This window comes from Salmo salar, chromosome 16 (genome assembly GCF_965601325.2).
Source record: "Salmo salar chromosome 16, fSalSal1, whole genome shotgun sequence".
Classification (NCBI taxonomy): Eukaryota; Metazoa; Chordata; class Actinopteri; order Salmoniformes; family Salmonidae; genus Salmo; species Salmo salar.
In genome coordinates, this window is record NC_138306.1 from 54,715,425 (window position 1) to 54,742,385 (window position 26,961).

The 26,961-nt window shown below is 42.3% G+C and overlaps 1 long non-coding RNA gene across 1 annotated transcript; it reads left to right on the forward strand.

Annotated features, from left to right (window-relative positions):
* Positions 1–916: 916 nt before the first annotated feature.
* LOC123727853 (uncharacterized) lies at positions 917–6,839 on the forward strand. The gene is made up of 2 exons (XR_006759785.2): positions 917–1,061; positions 4,577–6,839. It is a non-coding gene; the product is annotated as an uncharacterized LOC123727853 (long non-coding RNA).
* Positions 6,840–26,961: the final 20,122 nt, after the last annotated feature.

The following is a 26,961-nucleotide window of genomic DNA, read 5'->3' on the forward strand; positions in this document are numbered from 1 at the left end:
GTTAGAGACTACATAGGAATCCAATCTGTTGCAGAGAAGTCACTATGAAAAGACAGGAACATGGAGGTTCTGTGTAAGAGTGACGCTCTCTCCTAATTTGATTTGTTCCTATCTAAGAGGAAAGGGGATACATGGGAAAAGGACATCATATTCTTGTTTAATGAGCTGCGCCTCAGTCTTTGCCATGGTCTTGTTTCTAGGGCCGTATTGGAAATTGTGAGACCTAATTAATTTAATTTCTCCACTCAGAGGAATAATATGTTGGTGGATGGTCATGGGTTTGTGTAATATAAACCTAGGACACCAGTTGACTGTATTTTAATCAGTCATCTGTTCTTTATGAGTAGTTTCTAGGGCAAGAACAGCCTAATTGTGACTCAGCCTAATTGTGACTCAGCCTAATTGTGACTCAGCCTAACTGTGACTCAGCCTAAATGTGACTCAACCTGCCTCATAAGACTTGTCTGTAATGACACCTTATTCAAGTTTCCAGTTTTATTGTCACATGCACAAGTACATTGAAATGCCTTTTTTGCAAGCTCTAAACCCAACAATGCAGTAATCTATACCAGTAATAAAATATTACACTACAAAGTAGAACAAAAACACACAAGAAATAGAAATAAGAAGAACACAAGAAAGTACGTACAGTGCCTACGGAAAGTATTCAGACCCCTTGACTCTTTCCACATTTTGTTACGTTATAGCCTTATTCTAAATTTGATTAAATAAATAAAAATCCTCAGCAATCTGCACACAATACCCCATAATGATAAAGCAAAAACATTTTTTTTTTTACATTTTAGCAAATGTATTAGATATAATAAACAAATACTGTTCTGGCCCCTGTAGTTGGGTTTGAGTTCCTTTAGGGGATCATGTCATTCCATTGTTGACCACTTGGGGGCCACTGTCCTGTGCCGAAGTGTGTTGTTCGTTTAATGTGCTGAACCTTGTAGAAGAAGAATTGTTTAGTTCCGAAATGGTGAAAGTCACTCTGTGGAGATGCAGACGTTATCAAACTCCATCCTTCTTGCTATAATTTTGTAGAAGCATTGTCTGTAAGTAAAATTAATCCTAACATATTTGGCATTCAATTCATGATGATATTTTGTACAGATTCATGAATCTTGATAGCCACATGGATATCTGTTCAGTGCATTTGATCTTGTCATGTTTTGGAGAATTATTTACTTCTGATTTAATGCATAATGCTGTATATTTCTGTGTTTATGAACATGTATACATGTACAATGAAGCCTAATATTCAGTTAGCATACAATAAGTCATACTTATTGTTATTTTCATTCTATATTTCAGTTTTACTAATTTCAGTCACTATTACTGTACCTACCTTCAACACAACAGTAGCTGTACCGGTTCTATCGATCTGCTAAGCTTAAGAAGGGGACTCTTTTGCGAGGGTAGAATAAATAGACAGGATTGTGTCGAGGCACAGATCTGGGAAAGGGTACTAAAACATTTCTGCAGCATTGAAGGTCCCCAAGAACACAGTGACCTCCATCGTTCTTAAATGGAAAAAGTTTGGAACCACCAAGGCTCTTCCTAGAGCTGGCCACCCGGCCAAACTGAGCAATCAGGGGAGAAGGGCCTTGTTTAGGGAGGTGACCAAGAACACGATGGTCACTCTGACAGTGCTCTAGAGTTTCTCTGTGGAGATGGGAGAAACTTCCAGAAGGACAACCATCTCTGCAGCACTCCACCAATCAGGCCTTTATGGTAGAGTGGCAAGACAGAATCCACTCCTCAGTAAAACGCACATGTTTTGAGTTTGAGTTTGCCAAAAGGCACCTAAAGGACTCTCAGACAATGAGAAACAAGATTCTCTGGTCTGATGAAACCAAGATTGAACTTTGGCCTGAATGCCAAGCATCAGGTCTGGAGGAAACCTGGCACCATCTCTTCGGTGAAGCATGGTGGTGGCAGAATCATGCTGTGGGGATGTTTTTTAGTGGCAGGCACTGGAAGACTATAATCAGGATCGGAGCAAAGTACAGAGAGATCCTTGATGAAAACCTGTTCTAAAGCGCTCAGGACCTCAGACTGGGGCGAAGGTTCACCTTACAACAGGACAACGACCCTAAGCACACAGCCAAGACAATGCAGGAGTGGCTTCAGGACAAGTCTCTGAATGCCCATGAGTGACCCAGCCAAAGTCCGGACTTGAACCCAATCAAACATCTCTGGAGAGACCTGAAAATAGCTGTGCACCAACGCTCCCCATCCAACCTGACAGAGCTTGAGAGGATCTGCGGAGAAGAATGGGAGAAACTCCCCAAATACAGGTGTGCCAAGCTTGTAGCGTCATACCCATGAAGACTCAAGGCTGTAATCGCTGCCAAAGTACTGAGTAAAGGGTCTGAATACTTATGTAAATGTGATATTTATTTTTTTCATTTGCTAAAATGTTTAAAATATATTTTTGCATTGCCATTATGGTGTAGTATGTGTTGATTGATGAGGATTTTTTTAATGATTTATTTATTTATTTTTTAACCCCTTTTTCTCACCAATTTTGTGGTATCCAATTGGTAGTTACAGTCCTGTCCCATCGCTGCAACTCTTGTACGGACTCGGGAGAGGCGAAGTTCAAGAGCAACCCAGCCAAGCTGCACTGCTCAGGGATGCAAATTAGACTGTTTTGAATCCAAAACAGGTGACCGATGTGATTCGTGTAGATCCAATGAGAAAGGTTTGGAGGGGGGGGGTTGGATCACTATTGGCTGTAAGCGAACGAGTGATGCGCGTTTGGAGCAATACTGGCTGTATCCAAGGCTCAGCCAATCATTGACATAACAACAGAATGCAGCGTAGCACCCGACTGAAGAGAGAAGAGACAACCAACTTACTAGCTACAGCATCAGCTAGAGCTCTGGAAAGGCAGCTTGCCAGTTACAGCATCAGCGAGAGCTCTGGAAAGGCAGCTTGCCAGTTACAGCATCAGCGAGAGCTCTGGAAAGGCAGCTTACCAGTTACAGCATCAGCGAGAGCTCTGGAAAGGCAGCTTGCCAGTTACAGCATCAGCGAGAGCTCTGGAAAGGCAGCTTGCCAGTTACAGCATCAGCGAGAGCTCTGGAAAGGCAGCTTGCCAGTTACAGCATCAGCGAGAGCTTTGGAAAGGCAGCTTGCCAGCTACAGCATCAGCGAGAGCTCTGGAAAGGCAGCTTGCCAGTTACAGCATCAGCGAGAGCTCTGGAAAGGCAGCTTGCCAGTTACAGCATCAGTGAGCGCTCTGGAAAGGCAGCTTGCCAGTTACAGCATCAGCGAGAGCTCTGGAAAGGCAGCTTGCTAGTTACAGCATCAGCGAGAGCTCTGGAAAGGCAGCTTGCCAGTTACAGCAGCACGTCCCCCTGAATGATAACGAAGAGGTAACGTTAGGTGAGAAGCCTGACCAGGGAAGCGTACTTCATGAGCTGTAACCGAAAAACAACTGGCATTTGGAAAGTTTTAGGTGAGGGAGAAAGTGGTGGAACAAGTATTAGCATTGGTAAGTATCTTGCTCGCTGGATAGAATTCTCCGTTAGCTAGCCAGAGAAATGTTGAGCAACATTAGCCAACTCATCTGATCAAATAATTGACTTTATGGTGTGAAAATGAGCTTGTTAATGAAGTCAGACAGCTAACGTTAGCTAGCTAACATTACAACATCAGATGAGCTGACATTAGTAACCTAACCAATTCGCTACAGTATCAACTGGTATACGACTCCTTGCCGTTTCTCAAGTTATAACACGTTAGTTGCTTACTGGACCCTGGCAATCTGTGTGAAATGTTAACTAGTTAACTAGCTAACGAACTAACAACTATCTGTAATGTTTTCCCTCTACAGTATGTGGTTAATTTTCAGAATGAGAGAATTAGGTGAAAATGAGGCGTTGCTTGTTAAACAAGTGGATTCAGGGATCAAGTGTAGCTAGAGTTGGGCCTGGTTTAAAATGGATGCCACTATAGAGGTGAAAGGAACACCACACATTTTACCTCTTTCTCACTTCTGCTGGCACATTGTAGAACAGATGTCCACAGGCAGAAAGTGTACAATGTAATAATGTGCAGTGTAGCCCAAAGATATTGTTTTTGTTGTGTTGAACTTGACATTAACACGTGTGAGTGAGTGAGGGGTTATATATATTTTTTACTCATTGAATGTTATTTTTGCACACATGTAGCCTTGTGCACTTGATTGATGTCTATAGTGGCCACTATAATAGAGCAACAATATAGCCTGTTTGTTTCATTCTATATCTACTTTAAGATGTTTTTTCCCCCAAGTGCAATATTTATGTGTGTGGTCACAAGCGTTCTATTGTAAAGGCTGTCATGGCTAACTGCAATATTAGTGTATTGTTTTTTTCTCAAGACTTGAGTGTCATTTGCAGTAAAGTCTAGGCAACAAATAACATTGGATTGCTTTCTTTACATGTTTTAGCTGTGAGTTAGGTTCACATGAAGCACTTTTTATTTTACACACAGAGACTGATCATGTAGATCATATTCTGTTGTTTAATTAGTTAAAATCTATATTTCCCCCTAACAGGGATTGTTTTGTATGTTTCAGTGCAACAACAAAAAAAGTGTCACCTTTTTGGGCCCTCAGCAGTTTGCATCCCTGACTGCTTCTTGACACAGTGCCAGCTTGACTCAGAAGCCAGCCGGAGGAAACACCTGGCGACCATGTCAGCGTGCATTGCGCCCAGCCCGCCACAGGAGTCGCTAGTGCACGATGCGACAGTAACATCCCGGCCGGCCAAACCCTCCCCTAACCCGGACAACACTGGGCCAATTGTGCGCCGCCCTACGGGTCTCCCGGTCGCGGGCGGCTGCGACAGAGCCTGGACTCAAACCAGGTTCTCTAGTGGCACACCTAGCACTACGATGCAGTGCCTTAGACCACTGCGCCACTCGGGAAGCCCTGAAAGAAAAAAAAAAAAAACATTACTCAATTTTAGAATAAGGCTGTAACGTAACAAAATGTGGAAAAAGTCAAGGGGTCTGAATACTTTTCAAAGACACTGTAAGCTGCTGTATATACAGGGTCACTCAACCGTGTGGGAGTCAAAACCATCAGTTTAGAATTTCCTGTCATGTACTGAGGAAATGTAACAGTTTAGGGGGAGGAGTGGGGGAAGAGGGAGTAGTAGGGGAGGAGAGAGTGGGTGGGGGAGGAGTGGAGGTCAATCTGGTTGTATTGAAATAGGATCACCGCCTGGTATGGCAACTGCTCGGCATCCGACCGCAAGGTGCTACAGAGGGTTGTGCGTACTGCCCAATACGTCACTTGGGCCAAGTTTCCTGCAATCCAGGACCTACAGTGGCTTGCGAAAATATTCACACCCCTTGGCATTTTTCATATTTTGTTGCCTTACAACCTGGAATTAAAATTAGATTTTTGGGGGTTTGTATCTTTTGATTTACACAACATGTCTACCACTTTGAAGATGCAAAATAATTTTTATTGTGAAATAAACAAGAAATAAGACAAAAAAAACCCGGAAAACTTGAGCATGCATAACTATTCACCCTCCCCAAAAGTCAATACTTTGTAGAGCCACCTTTTGCAGCAATTGCAGCTGCAAGTCTCTTGGGGTATGTGAACCCAAAGCATTGAGGTTAGCCTACATCATCCTCAGTAAATACAGAAGTACCTGGAGGGTGAACCCAAAGCATTGAGGTTAGCCTACATCATCCTCAGTAAATACAGAAGTACCTGGAGGGTGAACCCAAAGCATTGAGGTTAGCCTACATCATCCTCAGTAAATACAGAAGTACCTGGAGTGTGAACCCAAAGCATTGAGGTTAGCCTACATCATCCTCAGCAAATACATTAAGTGTAATGGTCTGCATATCCAATCAAACGTCACTAATGGATAATAAATTATAATCTATAGATCATTTTACCACTCCCCTTCTCCCCTCCTTGGAAAACTCAGATTGCCCTTGGTGTATTCCAGTGGAGGCTGCTGAGGAGAGGACTGCTTATAATAATGGCTGGAACGGAGCAAACCATGTGTTTGATGTATTTGATACAATTCCGCTCCAGTTATTACCACGAGCGCGTCCTCCCAAATGAAGATGCCACCAACCTCCTGTGGTGTATTCCACATCAGTTCTGTCATTGTCATTCTCACCAACGGCATGAGCATGTAGGGTCAACATTTACCACCAAGTCATTGGATCTCTGTACGTACTTGATGTTATGAAACAACAAGCAAATGGAAGAGTTGAGGGTTGGGACTGTGAGGCTGAGCTGATTCTTTCTGTGGTACTCTCTACATATGATCATAGCTGCACAGAATCTCTGTCTCCCCACTGTAATTTCTGGTGTACAACAGGGAAAATAACGATGGCTTTCTGTCACGCCCTGACCTTAGAGAGCCTTTTTTATTCTCTATTTTGTTAGGTCAGGGTGTGACTTGGGTGGGCAAATCTATGTTTATATTTCTTTGTTGGCCTAGTATGGTTCCCAATCAGAGGCAGCTGTTTATCGTTGTCTCTGATTGGGGATCATACTTAGGCAGCCCTTTTTCCCACCTGTGATTGTGGGATCTTGTTTTTGTATAGCTGCTGTGAAGCCTGCAGAACGTTACATTCGGTTTTGTGTTTTGTTGGTGTTCATCTAATAATAGAAAAATGTACGCTTACCACGCTGCACCTTGGTCTCATTCCGACAACGGACGTAACACTTTCTCTCTCCCCTCCCCACCCCTGCCCTACCCTCTCCTTCCTCTGTTTTAGCTGAAGGCCTGTCTGCCCTTACAAAATAAACACGTCAAATTTGTAGTTTGACATGTGAAAATCGTATTTTCACAATTTTGAGCTTACATTTCAAATGTGAAACCATATTTTCATCTGTATTAAATGTGGAGTTAACACCACCTTTTCACATGTAAGAAGAAAAACGTGTTTTCACCTCACGTGAATTGTACGGTTTCACATGTTAAAAACTCTCACGTAAGAAAACGTCACGTGAAAATTTCACTTTCACATATGGAATTGCATTTTCACATGTAGAAAACAATCATGTAAAAATCACATTTGCAGAAAACTCCTCGTGAAAAATCTATCTTTCACATGTGGAATTGCAAGTTCACATGTGGTGGTGAAATAGTGCTATACTCCTCACATGTGAAAAAGGTGGTGTTAACATGTTTACACATGGAAATGCCAATTCTGTGAAAAGGTCATTTATTATTCTCAGGCTAAATCAATCACTAATTTCTGAGCCATCCATTCAGAGTGTTACTGCTGCAGGTGCGCGCCTCTCTTCATACGTTGGTCAGTGACAGTCGGAAGAAGCCCAGTGAAAAGAACAGAGAAGCTAGAGCTCCATGTCTCCTTATTTATCCTGTTTAACATGTTCAAATTAGCGAGGTCAGAGTTCATCATGCTAACTCAAGTTAACATTTTGTAATTGTAGTGCACAATTTTTTTTATTTAATGGCATTGTATGAAAGCGTTCAAAATACACTCAAAACATCCAACATACATTATCTATACAGCTAAAAACAATGCAATGTCAATGGAGGCTATATGTAGTCTTTTCACATTCCTGACCTTTGATCTTTGTGACTGTGCAGTCTGATGCTTGTTGTGTGTCTGATCTGTATAATGAGTGAAGGTCTTTTTCATTTATTTTTTTTATGTTGTCTGTCTGTTTGTCTATTTTTGTATCTTTAGGTTATTTGTTTGTTTCTATTGTTTTTGTTTTCTGGTATGATTTATGTGTATTTTTCTTACTCTCTAAAAGCCACAAAACAACAGCAAAAAACAAGTTGATTTTGAGGTTTTATGTAACTAGGCAAGTCAGTTAAGAACAAATTCTTATTTACAATGACGGCCTACACCAGGCAAAAACCAGACGACGCTGGGCCAATTGTGTGCCGCTATATGGGACTCCCAATCACGGCCGGATGTGAAGCGCCACACGGGTCTAAGACACTGCATCTCAGTGCAAGAGCCGTCATTTATTTATCCATTTTTGTGTAAAAAAAAATAAAAAATCGTACATAACAGCTCAATTTGAGCAAATTATGAAATTGCCATTAATCACGATTGCTCATAGCAAATCTTGCAATAAACTCGATGTATTGTTTTGAATAATGAATAAACAGCCCTAGTTGACATTAAACCGTGAAAGTATAGCGGTCATTTATCGGTCATGGTTGCTCATGGTCACGTGATGAGGTAGCCCCTCCTGTGACTACAAAGTTAGTGTTGTCCCTATTGGTCAAGACGGGTTGTAATCCCGCCAGTTACAAAAGCACATATGTAAAACTTATATCCGGTTGTGTAAAGTACTTAAGAAAGTACTACTTAAGTAGTTTTTTGGGGTATCTGTACTTTACTATTTATATTTTTGACAACATATTTTTACTTCACTACATTCGTCAAGAAAATGTGGTACCTTTTACTGAATACATTTTTCCTGACACCCAAAAGTACTGAGTGTTGGAGTGTGCCCCTGGCTATCTGTAAATTTAAAAAACAAGAAAATGATGCCGTCAGGTTTACTTAATATAAGGAATTTGAATATATTATACTTTTACTTTTGATACGTAAGTATATTTTAGCAATTACATTTACTTTCGATACTTAAGTATATTTAAAACCAAATACTTTTAGACTTTTTCTCAAGTAGTATTTTACTGGGTGACTTTTACTTGACTCATTTTCTATTAAGGTATCTTTACTATTACTCAAGTATGACATTGTGTACTTTTTCCACCACTGCTTATATCACATGTGAAATGTTGGGTAACCACGTGTCTGACTCATGTAAAAATGTAATGTAAATGTGAAAACATGTGAAACTATGTTTTATTTTTTACATTTGACATTTTTCACGTGTTTTTTTGTTGTTGTAAGGTTGTGGATGCTGGTAGTGTGTAGCATCAGTTTTCATCAGTTTTCAACTTGTTTGTCTCTGCGTCAAATGTGGCAGAACCCTACGTCGCCCATCTCTGCTGGTCATTCGGCGATGACAACGACACTGATCACTCTAAAAACTTGCCAGTCAGTCAATGGTGAGTATGTACAGACAGTATGTCAATGGTGAGAATGTACAGACAGTATGTCAATGGTGAGTATGTACAGACAGTATGTCAATGGTGAGTATGTACAAACAGTATGTCAATGTGTTAGATATAATTCAATGTACATGCATGTGGAGGGAGGGATGTTCAAACTAAATGTTAAAGTGTGTTGAGAATGTTCAAATCAAATGTTTCATACAAAAAAAAACATTTTATCAAATGAGTAAAGATACAAATGTGTCATAAATAGGGCAAAAGCATGTCCCAATTCTTGTTAACAGGATTGTACTGCACATTATTGTTGCTAAATGGGTCCTGATACAAACTGCTCTCATCGTTATCTCTGTGACGCTGGCCGCCTACTGCTGCAAGGTGGTCAACAGCTGCAACAGGGATGCTGGCCCATGTTGGCTGGATGTCGTTTGGGTGGTGGACCATTCTTGATTCGGAGAAGCTGAGAGGAGAGCTTCTTGAATACGGCACATTGTTCCTTTCCCCATTTTTCAGTTTTGAAAGAATGGAGTCTGAATCACTTCTGGCAGTTGTCCATGGAGGAGCGTGAAGAAGAGGTCTTGCTTGTCTTTTGGCTGTCAGCGGATCGCGCCTATATCCTCCAGCATGGATCGTGAGAGTTCCACAGAGGGTTCTACATGGAAACCAAAAGGGTTCTACCTGGAACCAAAAAGGGTTATCCTATGGAGACAGCTGAATAACCCTTTTGAAACCATTTTTTCGAAGACTAATATTCCATGCGGAATGTCCACGCAGGCATCTTTTCTGGTTGACCTCAAGATGGCCGAGACTAGCTCTTAGTGATGCAGAACTGCTTTGGTAATGTAAACATTTTGATTGAACCAAGTGTTGTGTCTGACCTTTAAAGATCTTTTCTGAGATGCAATGCCTTTGGAGGTAGCCGTGCTGCCATCTAGACTTAACTGGAGAGGTTCGCTCAAGAGAATCTTGGAGACGTTCAAACATGTTTTCACATGTTGTTGGGGACCTTGACAAGGAGATGTTCTCCAGCTGAGACAGAACACAGAACTTACAAGCCGATGACCTCAGTGGAGGCTGCTGAGAGGAGGAAGGTTCATAATAATGGCTGGAATGGAGCGAATGGAATGGTATCAACCACATGGAAACCACGTGTTTAATGTGTTTGATAGTATTCCACTGACTCCATTCCACTGACTCCATTCCACTGACGCCATTCCACTGACTCCATTCCACTGACTCCATTCCACTGACTCCATTCCACTGACTCCATTCCACTGACTCCATTCCACTGACTCCATTCCACTGACTCCATTCCATTGACTCCATTCCAGCCATTATTATGAGCCTTCCTCCCCTCAGAAGCCTCCACTGGTTGACCTCCACATACACATCAGATACTTTCCCACTGTGGAGAAGCAAGGTGCATTTCTTGGCACCAGAGCTCAAACGCTTGCTACTTATATGCATACAGCCCTCTCGTGGAGGGCACCCTTGCAGACTGAATGGTAACAATAACATTCAGAGGTAAACCTCAAGCCATCAGATTGGCCCTCCTAGGGGCCAGGCCCAAATCTCTGGCCTCAATTAACAAACCTGCCTGAGCGCCTTGGACAACAGGACCCTGCGCAACGGGAGTTACCGCTGGTCCCCTGCCTAAAATTAGAATGATCTTCGCGAACCAAGGCTGCAGGGGCCAACGAGAAGCCACCTTCTCCAACGTGGGCTGAACCAGAACCACTGACGGAAATGCGGAAAGGAGGGTCCAAGACCACTGGTGTGCCACAGCGTCCGTTCCCAACGGGACACTCGGGTCCCTCATTGAGAAAAATAGACGACACTAGGCTTTTTCTCGCGATGCACGTCAGCCCTGCCGAAAATGCACCATACCTGGGAGTCCACTCAGGGGTGTAGCCTCCACTCCTGAAAGAGTCGGCACCACCTGAATAAAAGATCTACACCCGAGTTGAGGCAAACGGGGACATGCGCCGCCCGAAGGGAGCGAGCCAAGGTTAGGAGGGAGAGAGACACAGTTTTGACGGTTCTGACCAAGACAAGCCAGCCTGACAAAAGCATAGGGAAGCGGTTGAGCAAAACGGTGCATAATAGGGTATGCACCATTAGGAGATCTGGGTAATTGATATGCAGTGCTCTTTGTACCTATGTCCATACCCCCCGAATCGAGTTGCCTTCGTTCAGTGCACCCCTACCCTCGGAGGGATTTATCTGTCATGATCACCTTGTGGGATACAACTCAACCCATTGGAGCCCCCTGACAATAGCAGAGGGTTCCATCACAGGGCCATGGCCCATAGACCTGACAGGGACATCCGAAGTGAACGACTTAGGCTGTTTCCCTTCTTTTACTTTTAGATTAGTGTGTATTGTTAGATATTACTGCACTGTTGGAGCTAGGAACACAAGTGTTTTGCTACACCTGCAATAACATCTGCTAAATATGTGTATGCGACCAATACGATTGGATTTGATGTTCACCTGTAAACAAAAAAGTGTACAGTAGACTGGCATGTGTTTTGTTACACTCAGAGTCATTGATGGGGCCTTGAGATGAGCAGTTGGCAAAGGTGTGAAAAGGTTGAGGGGCCCTTGACCTGTAGACAGTCTAGTTTATTGTTGTCTTGAGTAGACAAGTACTGCCAACAATAGAATGAATAGTATACTAACAGCACCTCTCCATCATGCCAAAGAACTGACTGCAAGGGTGTGATAAGTTTGATGAGCACTGAGCTTGTAGACAGTTAAGTGTATTGGTGATTTTGTTTTTTTACTCAAGAGGGTATTGTACTTTTACAAATACCTTTGGCAGTCCTGGCTTGTTTCCGAGTCAGATGATGTTGAGCTTCAGCTTATTCCAGGCTGAAATCTTTCATCCAATGGGTCTACAGGCTCTGTATTACTAAAGCGGGTGTCAAGATCATCATCAAGTCAAACTTTATTTGTCACGTGCCGAATACAACATGTGTAGACCTTACCGTCAAGGGCTTACTTACAAGCCCTTGACCAACGGGGAAGTTCAAAATAAGATTTAAGAAATAATTTCCAAATAAATGAAAGAAAAAATATATATAAAAAGTAACACAATAAAATAACAATAACAAGGATATATACAGGGGGTACCGGTACCGAGTCAATGTGTGGGGGTACAGGTTAGTCGAGGTAATTTGTACATGTAATTTGTACATGTAGCCTTCCCTGTGGCTCAGTTGGTAGAGCATGGTGTTTGCAACGCCAGCATGGTGTGTGCAATGCCAGGGTTGTGGGTTCGATTCCCACGGGGGGGCGGTACAAAAACAAAAAAAATGCATGAAATGAAATGTATGCATTCACTACTGTAAGTCGCTCTGGATAAGAATGTCTGCTAAATGACTAAAATGTAAATGTAGGAAGGGGTGAAGTAGCAGCAGTGTAAAAAACAAATGGGGGGGTGTCAATGTAAATAGTCCAGTGGCCATTTGATTGATTGTTCAGCAGTCTTATGGCTTGGGGGTAGAAGCTGTTAAGGAGCCTTTTGGTCCTAGACTTGGCGCTCCGGTACTGCTTGCCATGCGGTAGCAGAGAAAACAATCTATGACTTGGGTGACTGGAGTCTGACAATTTTTTGGGCTTTCCTCTGACACCGCCTAGTGTAGAGGTCCTGGATGGCAGGGAGCTTGGCCTCAGTGATGTACTGGGCCGTAGGCACTACCCTCTGTAGCGCCTTACGTTCAGATGCCAAGCAGTTGCCATACCAGGCGGTGATGCAACTGGTCAAGATGCTCTCAATGGTGCAGCTGTAGAACTTTTTGAGGATCTGGGGACCCATGCCAAATCTTTTCAGTCTCCTGAGGGGGAAAAGGTGTTGTCGTGCCCGCTTGACGATTGTCTTGGTGTGTTTGGACCATGATAGTTCGTTAGAGATGTGGACACCAAGGAACTTGAAACTCTCGACCCAGTGAGCAGCAGCAGCAGCAGGATTAGTCTGTAGGACATACACTAATCAGTGATTTGCCAACATTTTACTACTTTGTTCTCATCAATTCACACTCAAACAAGGTATTTTTGTAATGCAGCTACTCTTCCTGGGGTTCAAACATATTAAAGCACTTACATTACATATAAATCAAAAGATAAAACAGTACATCATATAACATTATTACACTACTACAGCTGAAGTCGCAAGTTTACATACACTTAGGTTGGAGTCATTAAAACTCATTTTTCAACCACTCCACAAATTTTTGTTGACAAACTATAGTTTTGGCAAGTCGGTTAGGACATCTACTTTGTGCATGACACAAGTCATTTTTCCAACAATTGTTTACAGACAGATTATTTCACTTATAATTCACTGTATCACTATTCCAGTGGGTCAGAAGTTTACATACACTAAGTTGACTGTGCCTTTAAACAGTTTTCAAAATTCCAGAAAATTATGTCATGGCTTTAGAAGCTTCTGATAGGCTAATTGACATCATTTGAGTCAATTGGAGGTGTACCTGTGGATATATTTCAAGGCCTAGCTTCAAACTCAGTGCCTCTGTTTGACATCATGGGAAAATCAAAAGAAATCAACCAAGACCTCAGAACATTTTTTGTAGACCTCCACAAGTCTGGTTCATCCTTGGGAGCAATTTCCAAATGCATGAAGGTACCACGTTCATCTGTACAAACAATAGTACGCAAGTATATACACCATGGGACCACGCAGCCGTCATACCGCTCAGGAAGGAGAAGCCTTCTGTCTCCTATAGATGAACGTACTTTGGTGCAAAAAGTGCAAATCAATCCCAGAACAACAGTAAAGGACCTTGTGAAGATGCTGGAGGAAACAGGTACAAAAGTATCTATATCCACAGTAAAACAAGTCCTATATCGACATAACCTGAAAGGCCGTTCAGCAAGGAAGAAGCCACTGCCCCAAAACTTCCATAAAAAAGCCAGTCTACGGTTTGCAACTACACATGGGGACAAAGATCGTACTTTTTGTAGAAATGTCCTCTGGTCTGATGAAACAAACATAGAACTATTTGGCCATAATGACCATTGTTATGTTTGGAGGAAAAAGGGGGACGCTTGCAAGCCGAAGAACACCATCCCAACTGTGAAGCACGGGGTTGGCAGCATCATGTTGTGGGGGTGCTTTTCTGCAGGAGGGACTGGTGCACTTCACAAAATAGATGAAATATTATGTGGATATATTGAAGCAACATCTCAAGACATCAGTCAGGAAGTTAAAGCTTGGTCGCAAATGGGTCTTCCAAGTGGACAATGACCCCAAGCATACTTCCAAAGTTGTGGCAAAATGGCTTCAGGACAACAAAGTCAAGGTATTGGAGTGGCCATCACAATGCCCTGACCTCAATCCCATAGAACATTTGTGGGCAGAACTGAAAAAGCGTGTTCGAGCAAGGAGGCCTACATACCTGATTCAGTTACACCAGCTCTGTCAGGAGGAATGGGCCAAAATTCACCCAACTTATTGTGGGAAGCTTGTGGAAGGCTACCCGAAACGTTTGACCCAAGTTAAACAATTTAAAGGCAATGCTACCAAGTACTAATTGAGTGTATGTAAACTTCTGACCCACTGTGAATGTGATGAAAGAAATAAAAGCTGAAATAAATCATTCTCTCTACTATTATTCTGACATTTCACATTCTTAAAATAAAGTGGTGATCCTAACTGACCAAAGACAGGGAATTTTTACTATAATTAAATGTCAAGAATTGTGAAAACTGAGTTTAAATGTATTTGGCTAAGGTGTATGTAAACTTCCTACTTCAACTGTATATACAATACAAAATGTTTGATACCCCTATACAACAATATCACAAGCCGCATATGAATGTGTCTGTACCTTTGTGTGTGTCTCTTCACAGTCCCCGTTGTACCATCAGCTGTCCCGGTGGCTGGTCTCAGACAATCCCGCATTTGAAGAAACCGGATGTGGATGTCCTGGGCTGGCATGGTTACACCTGGTCTGCGGTTGTGAGGCCGGTTGTACGTACTGCCATATTTTCTAAAACCGCGTCTTATGGTAGAGAAATTAACATTAAATGATCTGGCAACAACTCTGGTGGACATTTCTGCAGTCAGCATGCCAATTGCACGCTCCCTCAAATCTTGAGATATCTGTGGAATTTTAGAGTGGCCTTTTATTGTCCCCAGCACAAGGTACACCAATGTAACGATCATGCTGTTTAAACAGCTTTTTGAGATGCTACACCTGTCAAATGGATGGATTATCTTGGCAAAGGAAGAATGCTCACTGACAGAGACACTTTTTTTTGTGATATGGAACAGTTCTGGTATCTTTTATTTCAGCTCATGAAACATGGGACCAACACTTTACATATTGCGTTTATATTTTTGTTCAGTGTAATTAGTTAGCTAAGTAACACTAACTGCATTACCTCAGCTCAATTCAACTTGTTTTTTTCAATTTTGGAAAATTGATGGAATAGCATCACTTTTCAACATACGACAACCTGGCAACCCCATCAGTTGAGACTTCAGATCCGTTTCGAAATCCTCTGGCTGAAAGTGCTGGCTACAAAGACAGACATTTTGATATTTTCTCCATCAACTGGATCCATCTCCACCGGGGCGGTACTACGTCCTGAAATCGCTATGAATTCTGGATATTGTCATTTGCTTACAAGTTATGAGCTACCTTTTGATGGACAGCCAAGCTGACAGACAACATAGAATCCGCAGACAATTATGACATCATTGGAGTGCATGGACATCGTCACAAAGGTTTTGTTGCAACAACAACAACAGAAATGTTAGAGCAGTGGTTTTCTACTTGGGGTGGGGTCTTTTATTAGGCCTCTAGTTAGATTCACCAGCGTATTCTCTAGTCAATAAGTAGACAAGCCTCAGCAATGTAGCAACATGGCTGAGCTGCAACATGTTAGTAGAAGTTAACACTAACTACTGATAAAGGGTCAAATATTTGTTCACCCCTGCGTAATGGGTCATCTGATCCTAGACCTGCGGGTTAAGACAACCTCTTTCTTGAGCCGATTTGTTACATTTTTTTGTGTTTTCAACAACGCAAAGTCAACAAATCCATAGCTTAGATATTCAAAACCGTGAAGGCCTATTGGCCATTTTTATCCACTCCTACAAACAACAGAAGCACTATAGCAGTTTGTCAAGGCTGACACCCATTCAATCGCAGAGCTCCTATTTCAGGAGTCTTTACGTTTGACCAATATGCATGCAACCCACCTTTCCACAAGCCTGAACATTTTTTTTCTTCCTTTTCTTATTTTTTGTCACAGTAGCATGGCACCATGACATCCACCGACACATACCTTGTCATACAGAGCCCCTTTTACATAAAACCTCTGCTTTCACCAAGATCTAAAAACCCAGGAGTCCTAAAAAAAAAAATTGCCCCAAATACAGTACGCCAGTATAAACCCAGACATGTTTGCAAAGCACATTTTTTATTTATTTTTATTTTAACCTTTATTTAACTAGGCAAGTCAGTTAAGAACAAATTCTTATTTTCAATGACGGCCTAGGAACAGTGCGTTAACTGCCTTGTTCAGGGGCAGAAGGACAGATTTTTACTTTGTCAGCTCAGGGATTCAAACTTTTGTTTACAAGTCCAACTCTCTAACAACTAGGCTACATGCACGCCTCCTGCTGTGGTGCATGGAGTCCCTATTCTTAAGCAGTCTATAATGGCACAATTCTACAAGAGGAACCAAACTGCGTTTGAAGGAAACCGGAACCAACACGAACTAGCCTTGTTGGTTCTTGGTTGTTTTTACATTTGCCGTGGAACTGGAAACATGATTAGGTTTAATTTGCGGGGGGAAAAAACTGCTAGTGTCTATTTTAGGACGGCAACATTCGACAGCGATATTGTTGTGATCCTCGGTGACTGGCATTAAGTATGGAGAAGGGAGATGTGCTGGGTAAGAGTCAGCCGGGCAATTTGTGCCATCCTTTTTTCATTGGTGGGCAGCAATGGAGACTGAACAGACTATAGAGGAGAAGAAGAAATACACAACGTATAATCATGCGAGAAAAGGATCGCTTCAGCCGGTTGAAAGATGCATGGAAAGAGATGCTCCATCTGTCTTCATGAATTGTTCAAAACATATTTTGAAAGAGGACAGCTGTAACAGTTGCTTTGCAATAAGGGTCAGTCCTGCAATACTGTATTACTCTGCAGTATGCTGGTGTGATAGTACAATGTATATGTTTAGCTAGCTAACTACATTATGTTTATCTGTGTTTTGGTTAGATCCACTACATACCTAGGCCTAACGTTACATCATACATGACATACTGCATGAGTAATATTGCAGACTGCACCTTTTGCAAGTATAATAGCTGGCTATCCTCATTCAATACTAGAAGAGTACTTTAGCTGAACATTGTTATCAGAAACACTTCCTGACCTAGTCAGGTGATAATTAATCAACTATGTTACCTCCACCTATTCTATGGTGAGTTGATGTGTGTCCCTTCATTGACTGGAGTGGCCAGCTTACATTCTATTGATTCCCCGGTTCCAGACTGTCTGATCAGAAGAGGCCATCTGGATGCTCACTGTGATTGCTCTCAGGAACTCTGTGGGTGGGGGTTGGGGTAAAGTACTAACAGCAGACAAAATACTATTACATTATCATGAAGCTATAGAAACAATCTGTAATATATATGTTTCAGATCTATCACGTTGCAGAACCGCAGGCGACCACTCACTGTCTGGACCCTGTTCTACAATTTTCAGACCCACAATGGATTGATAACTTCTGCATGTCGGCAGAGACTTTCCAGTTCCTCTGCAAAAGGGCTGAGTACTATTATGGGAGAGACATGATGCATTGTTACGCCTTTGTGGCCCTCTCCGAAAGCGAATGCAGCATTTCAGCAGCCTGCAGTGGCCACTTCCAGAGAGGATGGGAGCTAATGTAAACACAGTGTGTGATGGACTCCTGCAACACTTCAACAACTAGGTACATCAGAGAGTGGATTACACAGGATTGCTATTGCTAAAATGAAGGTTGGTGCTCTCTGGTGTGTAGTTAGGCAACATAAAGAGAAAATAACCACAAGGCAAATTAACACAATATTTATTAACATATTTCCTCTCATCACTTGCTCTGTGATTTTCTCCCTCCTCTCACAGACACCCAGCTCCACCATCACCCTTTGGACAACAAAATGCCTGGACCAACAAAACGACTAGCACGACAAACCAAGCCTGGTGCTTTAGCTCAGCGGTGAGCCATGGGGATTAATACAGTACTACTATATACTGCCCCTATCACATGACTGTACCCTTGGGAATTAATACAGTACTACTATATACTACTCCTATCACATGACTGTACCCTTGGAGATTAATACAGTACTACTATATACTGCCCCTATCACATGACGGTACCCTTGGAGATTAATACAGTACTACTATATACTGCCCCTATCACATGACTGTACCCTTGGAGATTAATACAGTACTACTATATACTGCCCTTATCACATGACTGTACCCTTGGGAATTAATACAGTACTACTATATACTGCCCCTATCACATGACGGTACCCTTGGAGATTAATACAGTACTACTATATACTGCCCCTATCACATGACGGTACCCTTGGAGATTAATACAGTACTACTATATACTGCCCCTATCACATGACGGTACCCTTGGAGATTAATACAGTACTACTATATACTGCCCCTATCACATGACGGTACCCTTGGAGATTAATACAGTACTACTATATACTGTCCCTATCACATGACGGTACCCTTGGAGATTAATACAGTACTACTATATACTGCCCCTATTACATGACGGTACCTTTGGAGATTAATACAGTACTACTATATACTGCTCCTATCACATGACGTTACCCTTGGAGATTAATACAGTACTACTATATACTGTCCCTATCACATGACGGTACCCTTGGAGATTAATACAGTACTACTATATACTGCCCCTATTACATGACGGTACCTTTGGAGATTAATACAGTACTACTATATACTGCTCCTATCACATGACGTTACCCTTGGAGATTAATACAGTACTACTATATACTGTCCCTATCACATGACGGTACCCTTGGAGATTAATACAGTACTACTATATACTGTCCCTATCACATTTATTTATTTTATTTAACTAGGCTAGTCGGTTAAGAACAAGTTCTTATTTACAATGACGGCCTACCAAAAGCCTCCCAGCCCCGTCCCATATAAATAGGACAAAACGTACACCACGACAAGGGAGACACGACAACTCTACATAAAGAGAGACCTAAGACAACAACATAGCATGGCAGCAACACATGACAACACAGCATGGTGGCAACACAACATGACAACAACATGGTAGCAGTACAAAGGCAAGAAGGTAGAGACAACAATACATCACGACAAGCAGACACAACTGTCAGTAAGAGTGTCCTTGATTGAGTCTTTCAATGAAGAGATGGAGATAAAACTGTCCAGTTTGAGTGTTTTTTGCTGCTCGTTCCAGTCGTTAGCTGCAGAGAACTGAAAAGAGGAGCGAACCAGGGATGTGTGTGCTTTGGGGACCTTTATCAGAATGTGACTGGCAGAACAGGTGTTGTATGTGGAGGATGAGGGCTGCAGTAGATATCTCAGATAGGAGGGAGTGAAGCCTAAGAAGGTTTTATAAATAAGCATCAACCAGTGGGTCTTGCGACGAGTATACAGATATGACCAGTTTACAGAGGAGTATAGAGTGCAGTGATGCGTCCTATAAGAAGCGTTGGTGGCCAATCTGATGGCCGAGTGGTGCAGAACATCTAGCCGCTCGAGAGCACCGTAACCTGCCGATCTAGAAATTACATCTCCGTAGTATAGAGGATTGTCATCTGAATCAGGGTTAGTTTGGCAGCTGGGGTGAAAGAGGAGCGATTACGATAGAGGAAACCAAGTCTAGATTTAACTTTAGCCTGCAGATTTGATATGTGCTGAGAGAAGGACAGTGTACCATCTAGCCATACTCCCAAGTACTTGTATGAGGTGACTACCTCAAGCTCTAAACCCTCAGAGGTATTAAACACACCTGTGGGGAGAGGGGCATTCTTCTTACCAAACCACATGACCTTTGTTTGGAGGTGTTTAGAACAAGGTTAAGGGCAGAGAAAGCTTGTTGGATGCTAAGAAAGCTTTGTTGTAGAGCATTTAACACAAAATCCAGGGAGGGGACAGCTGAGTATAAGACTGTATCATCTACATATAAATGGATGAGAGAGCTTCCTACTGCCTGAGCTATGTTGTTGATATAAATTGAGAAGAGCGTGTGGCCTAGGATCAAGCCTTGGGGTACTGCCTTGGTGACAGGCAGTGGCTGAGACAGCAGATGTTCTGACTTTATACACTGCACTCTTTGAGAGAGGTAGTTAGCAAACCAGGCCAAAGACCCCTCAGAGACACCAATACTCCTTAGCCGGCCTTTAAGAATGGAATGGTCTACCGTATCAAAAGCTTTGGCCAAGTCAATTAAAATAGCAGCACAACATTGCTTAGAATCAATGCCAATGGTGACATAATTTAGGACCTTTAAAGTTGCAGTGACACATCCATAACCCGAGCGGAAACCAGATTGCAGACCAGAGAGAATACTATAGACATCAAGAAAGCCAGTCAGTTGATTATTGGCAAGTTTTTCCAACACTTTTGATAAACAGGGCAAAATAGAACTTGGCCTATAACAGTTAGGATCAACTTGATCTCCCCCTTTAAATAAAGGATGCACCATGGCTGCCTTCCAAGCAATGGGAACTTCCCCAAAGAGGGGAGAGAGGTTAAAAAAGGTCAGAGACAGGCTTGGTGATGGTAGGGGCTGCGACCTTAAAGAAGACAGGATCTATACCATCTGACTGCTTTTTGGGGTCAAGTTTCAGGAGCTCCTTTAGCACATCAGATTCAGTGACTGAGAACCTTTGTAGCGGGGGCATAGGAGAAAGATGGAGGAGCATTGGGGCTAGTCGCATTAGAAGGGGTGGGAGATACGGAAATGTTGAATGGGCAATGAGGCATGGCTGAGTCAAATAGGAATCCTGACTTAATGAAGTGGTGATTAAAGAGCTCAGCCAAGTACTCCTTGTCAGTAACAACCACATCATCAACATTAAGGGACATGGGCAGCTGTGAGGAGGGTTTATTCTCCAGGTCTTTAACCATTTTCCAGAACTTCTTGGGGTTAGTCCCAAAGAGAGAGAACTGCTCCTTAAAATAACTAACTTTGGCCTTCCGGACAGTCTAAAGTGCACTTATTTCTCATTTTCTTGAACGAGAGCCAGTCAGCCTGAGTATGCGTGTGCCGAGCCTTTCGCCAAATGGAATTCTTGAGGCGCAGTAACTCTGCCAGAATACGGTTGAACCAAGGGCTGAACCTGTTTTTAATTCAACTTTTCTTCATGGGGGCGTGTTTGTTAACAAAACCACTGAAAATATTAAAAAAGAAGGTCCAAGCGTCTTTGACAGAGGGGATCAAGCTGATTCTATACCAGAGGCCAGGTCATGAAGGAAGGCTTGCTCATTAAAGTTTTCTAGCAAGCGTCTGACAAATCAGGACAGGTCGTTTCACTGAGCAGCCATTACGAACACAGGCTGTAAAACAGTGATCACTAAGTTCATTACAGAAAACACCAGTAACTCCCAAAACTGCCTATGGAATTAAACTGACAAGCCATCGGGGCCAAGTGATTTCCCTTTTTTCATTGAATTCAGTCTCTAATTTCTTCGATTCACAGAGGTGAATTGCAAACTGAGTAGAAATCATCCTCAATTTCAGGGACGGAATTCTGAATGTGACAAATGTAGCTTTCATATCCATCTTCCTGAAATTGTGAGTTGAAAAGGTTTTCATAAAAGGAATTGACAAATGTTGATATTGTAATGGGATCTTTGCATAATGCATCATTCATTTTGAGTGCAGTTATAGATTTTTTTTAGTTTTTCTTTTCAAGTGCAAAAAAATTACTTCAATCCATTTTGCTCTTGATATGTCAAAGGCAGCCTTTGACAGATCCTTATAAAGCTGTTCTAATTATAGTTATAAATATTTAAATACAGACTCTTCTTTCTTTTGAAAAATGTCAAGCTTGCGCATCAAATATTTTTCTCTAAGGTTCTTCGTTTAATGGCTTTAATTAATTGTGACTTTATATTTGAAGAATTCCTATCTACTTCCATGACCCAAGTCTTTTCTTGCAAAAATATCTTCGGCTAACGATTTGATGTTTCCAATGAAAATAGGATCTTTAAGAAGTGTGTTGTTTAATTTCCAATATCATCAAATACCTTTAGATTTTTTTGTAGCTTGTAAATTCAGGGAAATCAAATGAGTGTCAGAAAAAGGAGCCAGCTGATGATCTATGTCTATAACAAACTAATAAAAAGGGGGAAATTAGGAATAAATCTATTCTAGATTTACGTGACATATTTTTGTTGGTCCAGGTATAATAACCCTTTGCATCTGAATTGAAATAATACCAGACGTCATCAACAGAGAGATCCTTGCATAATGTTGTGATGATATTGCTATTTTGAGAGCTTTGACTCATTCTAGGAGGAAAACGATCAGCAAAGCCATCAGGTGTTTCGATAAAATCCCCTGAGAGAATTAGAAAAGCCTCTGAGTATTTGTTGCATAAATCCTGTAATTTTCTGGTAAATTGGGCAAAATAGCATTGTTTAACACTTACTATGACCTGTCTTCCATCCTGTGAAGATGTGGATTCTAGAGTGTTGCCTTTAAACTTGTGGATAAGCGTCAAAACACCAGCAGAAAAGAGATCTTCCTTTTTGTAAGATTTCTCAAACTCCTAGCATTCAGGCTAACGATATTGAGTGAGTTGAAAACAAACTCCTGCGTTAAAAAATAAAGAGACACAAATTAAACAACAGATGTAGTAATGTGAACAATAAAACAAACAGTATACCTTGAGAGGGTTACTCCGATGGTAAACTACGCTCAGTTGAGGTAGCGGTGGTTAACAGTATAAAACTTATTTTTTTCATTTTTTTTGGTTGGCAAGTGTTCATAAATTGTAGTTCGAACTGTAAATTTGCTCGTGGCAGTACAGCAAGTGTACTCTTGGCAGTACTCACAGTTCAAGTGTGGTTCAGAGTTAAATCAGTAATCTTTCTTCCTTCGATGAACGCGTGGGCCCTTGAGCCCAGCCATTTTTCCCTCTTGTCGTGTCTTCTGTATAAGCAGCCAGTTTCTCCCTGGCAGTCTGATCCTGCGGTATCAGAGCCTTTTTGATGCTGAGCTTCATCTCGTCCAAAAAACGTGTTCCCCTTGGCCATTTTTCCAGATGACGTCACTGTAGTGGCGCATAGTGAAGCTCAGGATGACATTGCGAAGGAGGGGGGGGTCCATCAGATCTTCGTTTTCCCAATTCGATCTGACACGTCGATCACGTCTCTTAGCTTGTGTTTGATGCACGGAGCCACCTTTCCCAGGATATTGATGACTGCTTCCCTAATGTCCTCTACCTCTCTTACACCTTGGATTTTCAGATTCCACCTGCCAGAGTACCGTTGAAGTTCAGCTACATTCTCACACAGCTCATTATTTTGGCAGTTTCTTCAGCTCATTCTCTAGGAACGTTATCTTGTTCTTGTTCAGAACTGTATGAAGCTGACAGACATTCTCTGACTATTTGTCGATCTTCTTTGATGTCACGTCCTGGCCAGTATAAGGGTTAATTGGTATTGTAGTTTGGTCAGGACGTGGCAGAGGGTATTCGTTTTATGTGGTTCGGGGTGGTGTGTTTTGTTGAAGGGGCATTTGGTTTAAGTATTCCGGGGTTTTTGGGCACTGTTTGGTTTTCAGGTATTCTATGTTTAGTCTAGTATGTCTGTTTCTATATTTGGTTAATTGGGGTTGGGACTCTCAGTTGAAGGCAGGTGTTGTCTATCTGCCTTTGATTGAGAGTCCCATATATTAGGGTGTGTTTGTTATTTGTGGGTGATTGTTCTGTGTTAGCCTTGTAGACTGTCAGTCGATCGTTATTTCTGTTTGTTATTTTGGTGTTCATTTTGTATTCATTAAAACGTCGAGATGAGCATTCACATACCTGCTGCGTTTTGGTCCTCTTTAACCGACGACAAGCGTGACATTTGATGTTTCTTCAGTAGCCTGCTCTATGATGGACTCTTTGGAGAACGTGGCGTCTTGTTTAGTAGTCAGGGACTGGATTACAGAGAAAATTTCAGACATGGAAATGTCCTCTTTCACTTTTTTCCCCCGGTGGATTTTTAATTGGGGTCTGAGGTAAAGAGGTTGCAAGGATCTCGTCCTGGTTTGTCTTGTTCTTTCTCTTGCTTGAGCTCACGGCATCTTGTGTATCCATGCTGCTCTCCTCGTAGCTAGCTAGCATGCCTGCTGTCTTCTGTGAGGCTTCGATATTCCATCTTCTGTTGTCTTTCTGTCGTGTTCTTCCCATTCAACTTGACAAAAACGAACTCTAAACTTGCCATATGTAGTTAAAACAAGTTATAGTTAGATTGATAGCCAATGTTAGACTGTTAACCACCTAACCCTCAAAGTTACTAGGACAAGCAAGAAAACACTCCCTCTCACAGCGACGCCATCTTTGCTCCACTCGGGCATGAGTATTAACAACACTGTGACATCATTGCGTGAGACCAATCGTTGAGTTCGGCCATTTGTAACTCCACCGTAGCCTGCTTGGTTCTATGTCAGTACCAGATATCAAACGAGGCTTGGTTCTAGGTAACTCCACCCACCGTAGCCTGCTTGGTTCTAGGTCAGTACCAGGCTTGGTTCCAGGAATCAAGCGGGCCATGGGCAAGTGGAAATTAAATAGGAACTGTGATTTTCACAGCACGGCAGTGGAAAAAAAATTCATAAGCGGCCTATATAATTTTAAAGCATCGATTTAAATTCTGTTTGTGTTATTATATGTATGAAAATACATCCTTAACTATTAGTTACTTTCTTAAGGACAGCCATGCTGATAGACAACGACCCTACATATAATTATGACATATTGGGAAGGGAACACAAGCACCTGTCTCATAATGTACACCTTATCCTAAAATAAACTTGCAGCAGTGGATCTATACCTGGGGTCAGGGCACATTTATTGCACCTGCAATTATATATAGTCAGATTCACCAAGCCTCAGCCATATTTGTATTGTATTAATCACGTTTTCATATTTTCTTGCTGCGGCTATCTGCCAAAACCTTTAAGGATATCCAGTAAAAAGCAAAAATAAACCTGAATTTCTATTGCCATTATCAGACCCTGTCAAGCAGATCCACTCAAGCTCTGTCAAGTTGGATGGGGAGCGTCGCTGCACAGCTATTTTCAGGTCCGGGTTCTAGCTGGGCCACTCAAGGACATTGAGACTTGTCCCGGAGCCACTTCTGCATTGTCTTGGCAGTGTGCTTAGGGTCATTGTCCTGTTGTTAGGTGAACCTTTGGCCCAGTCTGCTCTGGAGCAGGTTTTCATCAAGGCTCTCTCTGTACTTTCCTCCATTCATCTTTCCCTCGATCCTGACTAGTCTCCCAGTCCCTGCCGCTGAAAAACATCCCCACAGCATGGTGCTGCCACCACTATGCATCACCTTAGGGATGGTGCCAGGTTTCCTCCAGATGTAATGCTTGGCATTCAGGACAACGAGTTCAATCTTGGTTTCATCAGACTAGAGAATCTTGTTTCTCATGGTCTGAGAGTCCTTTAGGTGCCTTTTGGCCAACTCCAAGTAGGCTGTCATGTGCCTTTTATTGAGGAGTGGCTTTCGTCTATCCACTCTACCATAAAGGCCTGATTGGTGGAGTGCTGCAGAGATGGTTGTCCTTCTGGAAGGTTCTCCCATCTCCACGCAGGAACGCTAGAGCTCTGTCAGAGTGACCTTCGGGTTCTTGGTCACCTCCCTAATCAAGGCCCTTCTCTGATTGCTCAGTTTGGCCCGGGCGGCCAGCTCAAGGAAGAGTCTTGGTGGGTCCAAACTTCTTCCATTTAAGAATGATGGGAGGCCACTGTGTTCTTGGGGACCTTCAATGCTGCAGACATTTTTTGGTACCCTTCCTCAGATCTGTGCCTCGACACAATCCTGTCTTGGAGCTCTACAGACAATACCTTTGACTTCATGGTTTTGTTTTTGCTCTCACTCTCACAGCCTTGGTTTCTCAAATGATTGCCTCGCCTGGTTCACCAACTACTTCTCTGATAGAGGTCAGTGTGTCAAATCGGAGGGCCTGTTGTTGGGCCTCTGGCAGTCTCTATGGGGGTGCCACAGGGTTCAATTCTTGGGCTGACTCTTTTCTCTGTATACATCAATGATGTCGCTCTTGCTGCTGGTGAGTCTGATCCACCTCTATGCAGACGACACCATTCTGTATACATCTGGCCCTTCTTTGAACACTATGTTAACTACCCTCCAGATGAGCTTCAATGCCATACAACTCTCCTTCCGTGGCCTCCAACTGCTCTTAAATACAAGTAAAACTAAATGCATGCTCTTCAACCGATCGCTGCCTGCACCTGCCCGCCCGTCCAGCATCACTACTCTGGACGGTTCATACTTAGAATATGTGGACAACTACAAATACCTAGGTGTCTGTTAGACTGTAAACTCTCCTTCCAGACTCACATCAAACATCTCCAATCCAAAGTTAAATCTAGAATTGGCTTCCTATTTCGCAACAAAGCATCTTTCACTCATGCTGCCAAACATACCCTCGTAAAACTGACCATCCTACCGATCCTCGACTTCGGCGATGTAATTTACAAAATATCCTCCAATACCCTACTCAATAAATTGGATGCAGTCTATCACAGTGCCATCCGTTTTGTCACCAAAGCCCCATATACTACCCACCACTGCGACCTGTACGCTCTCGTTGGCTGGCCCTCACTTCATAC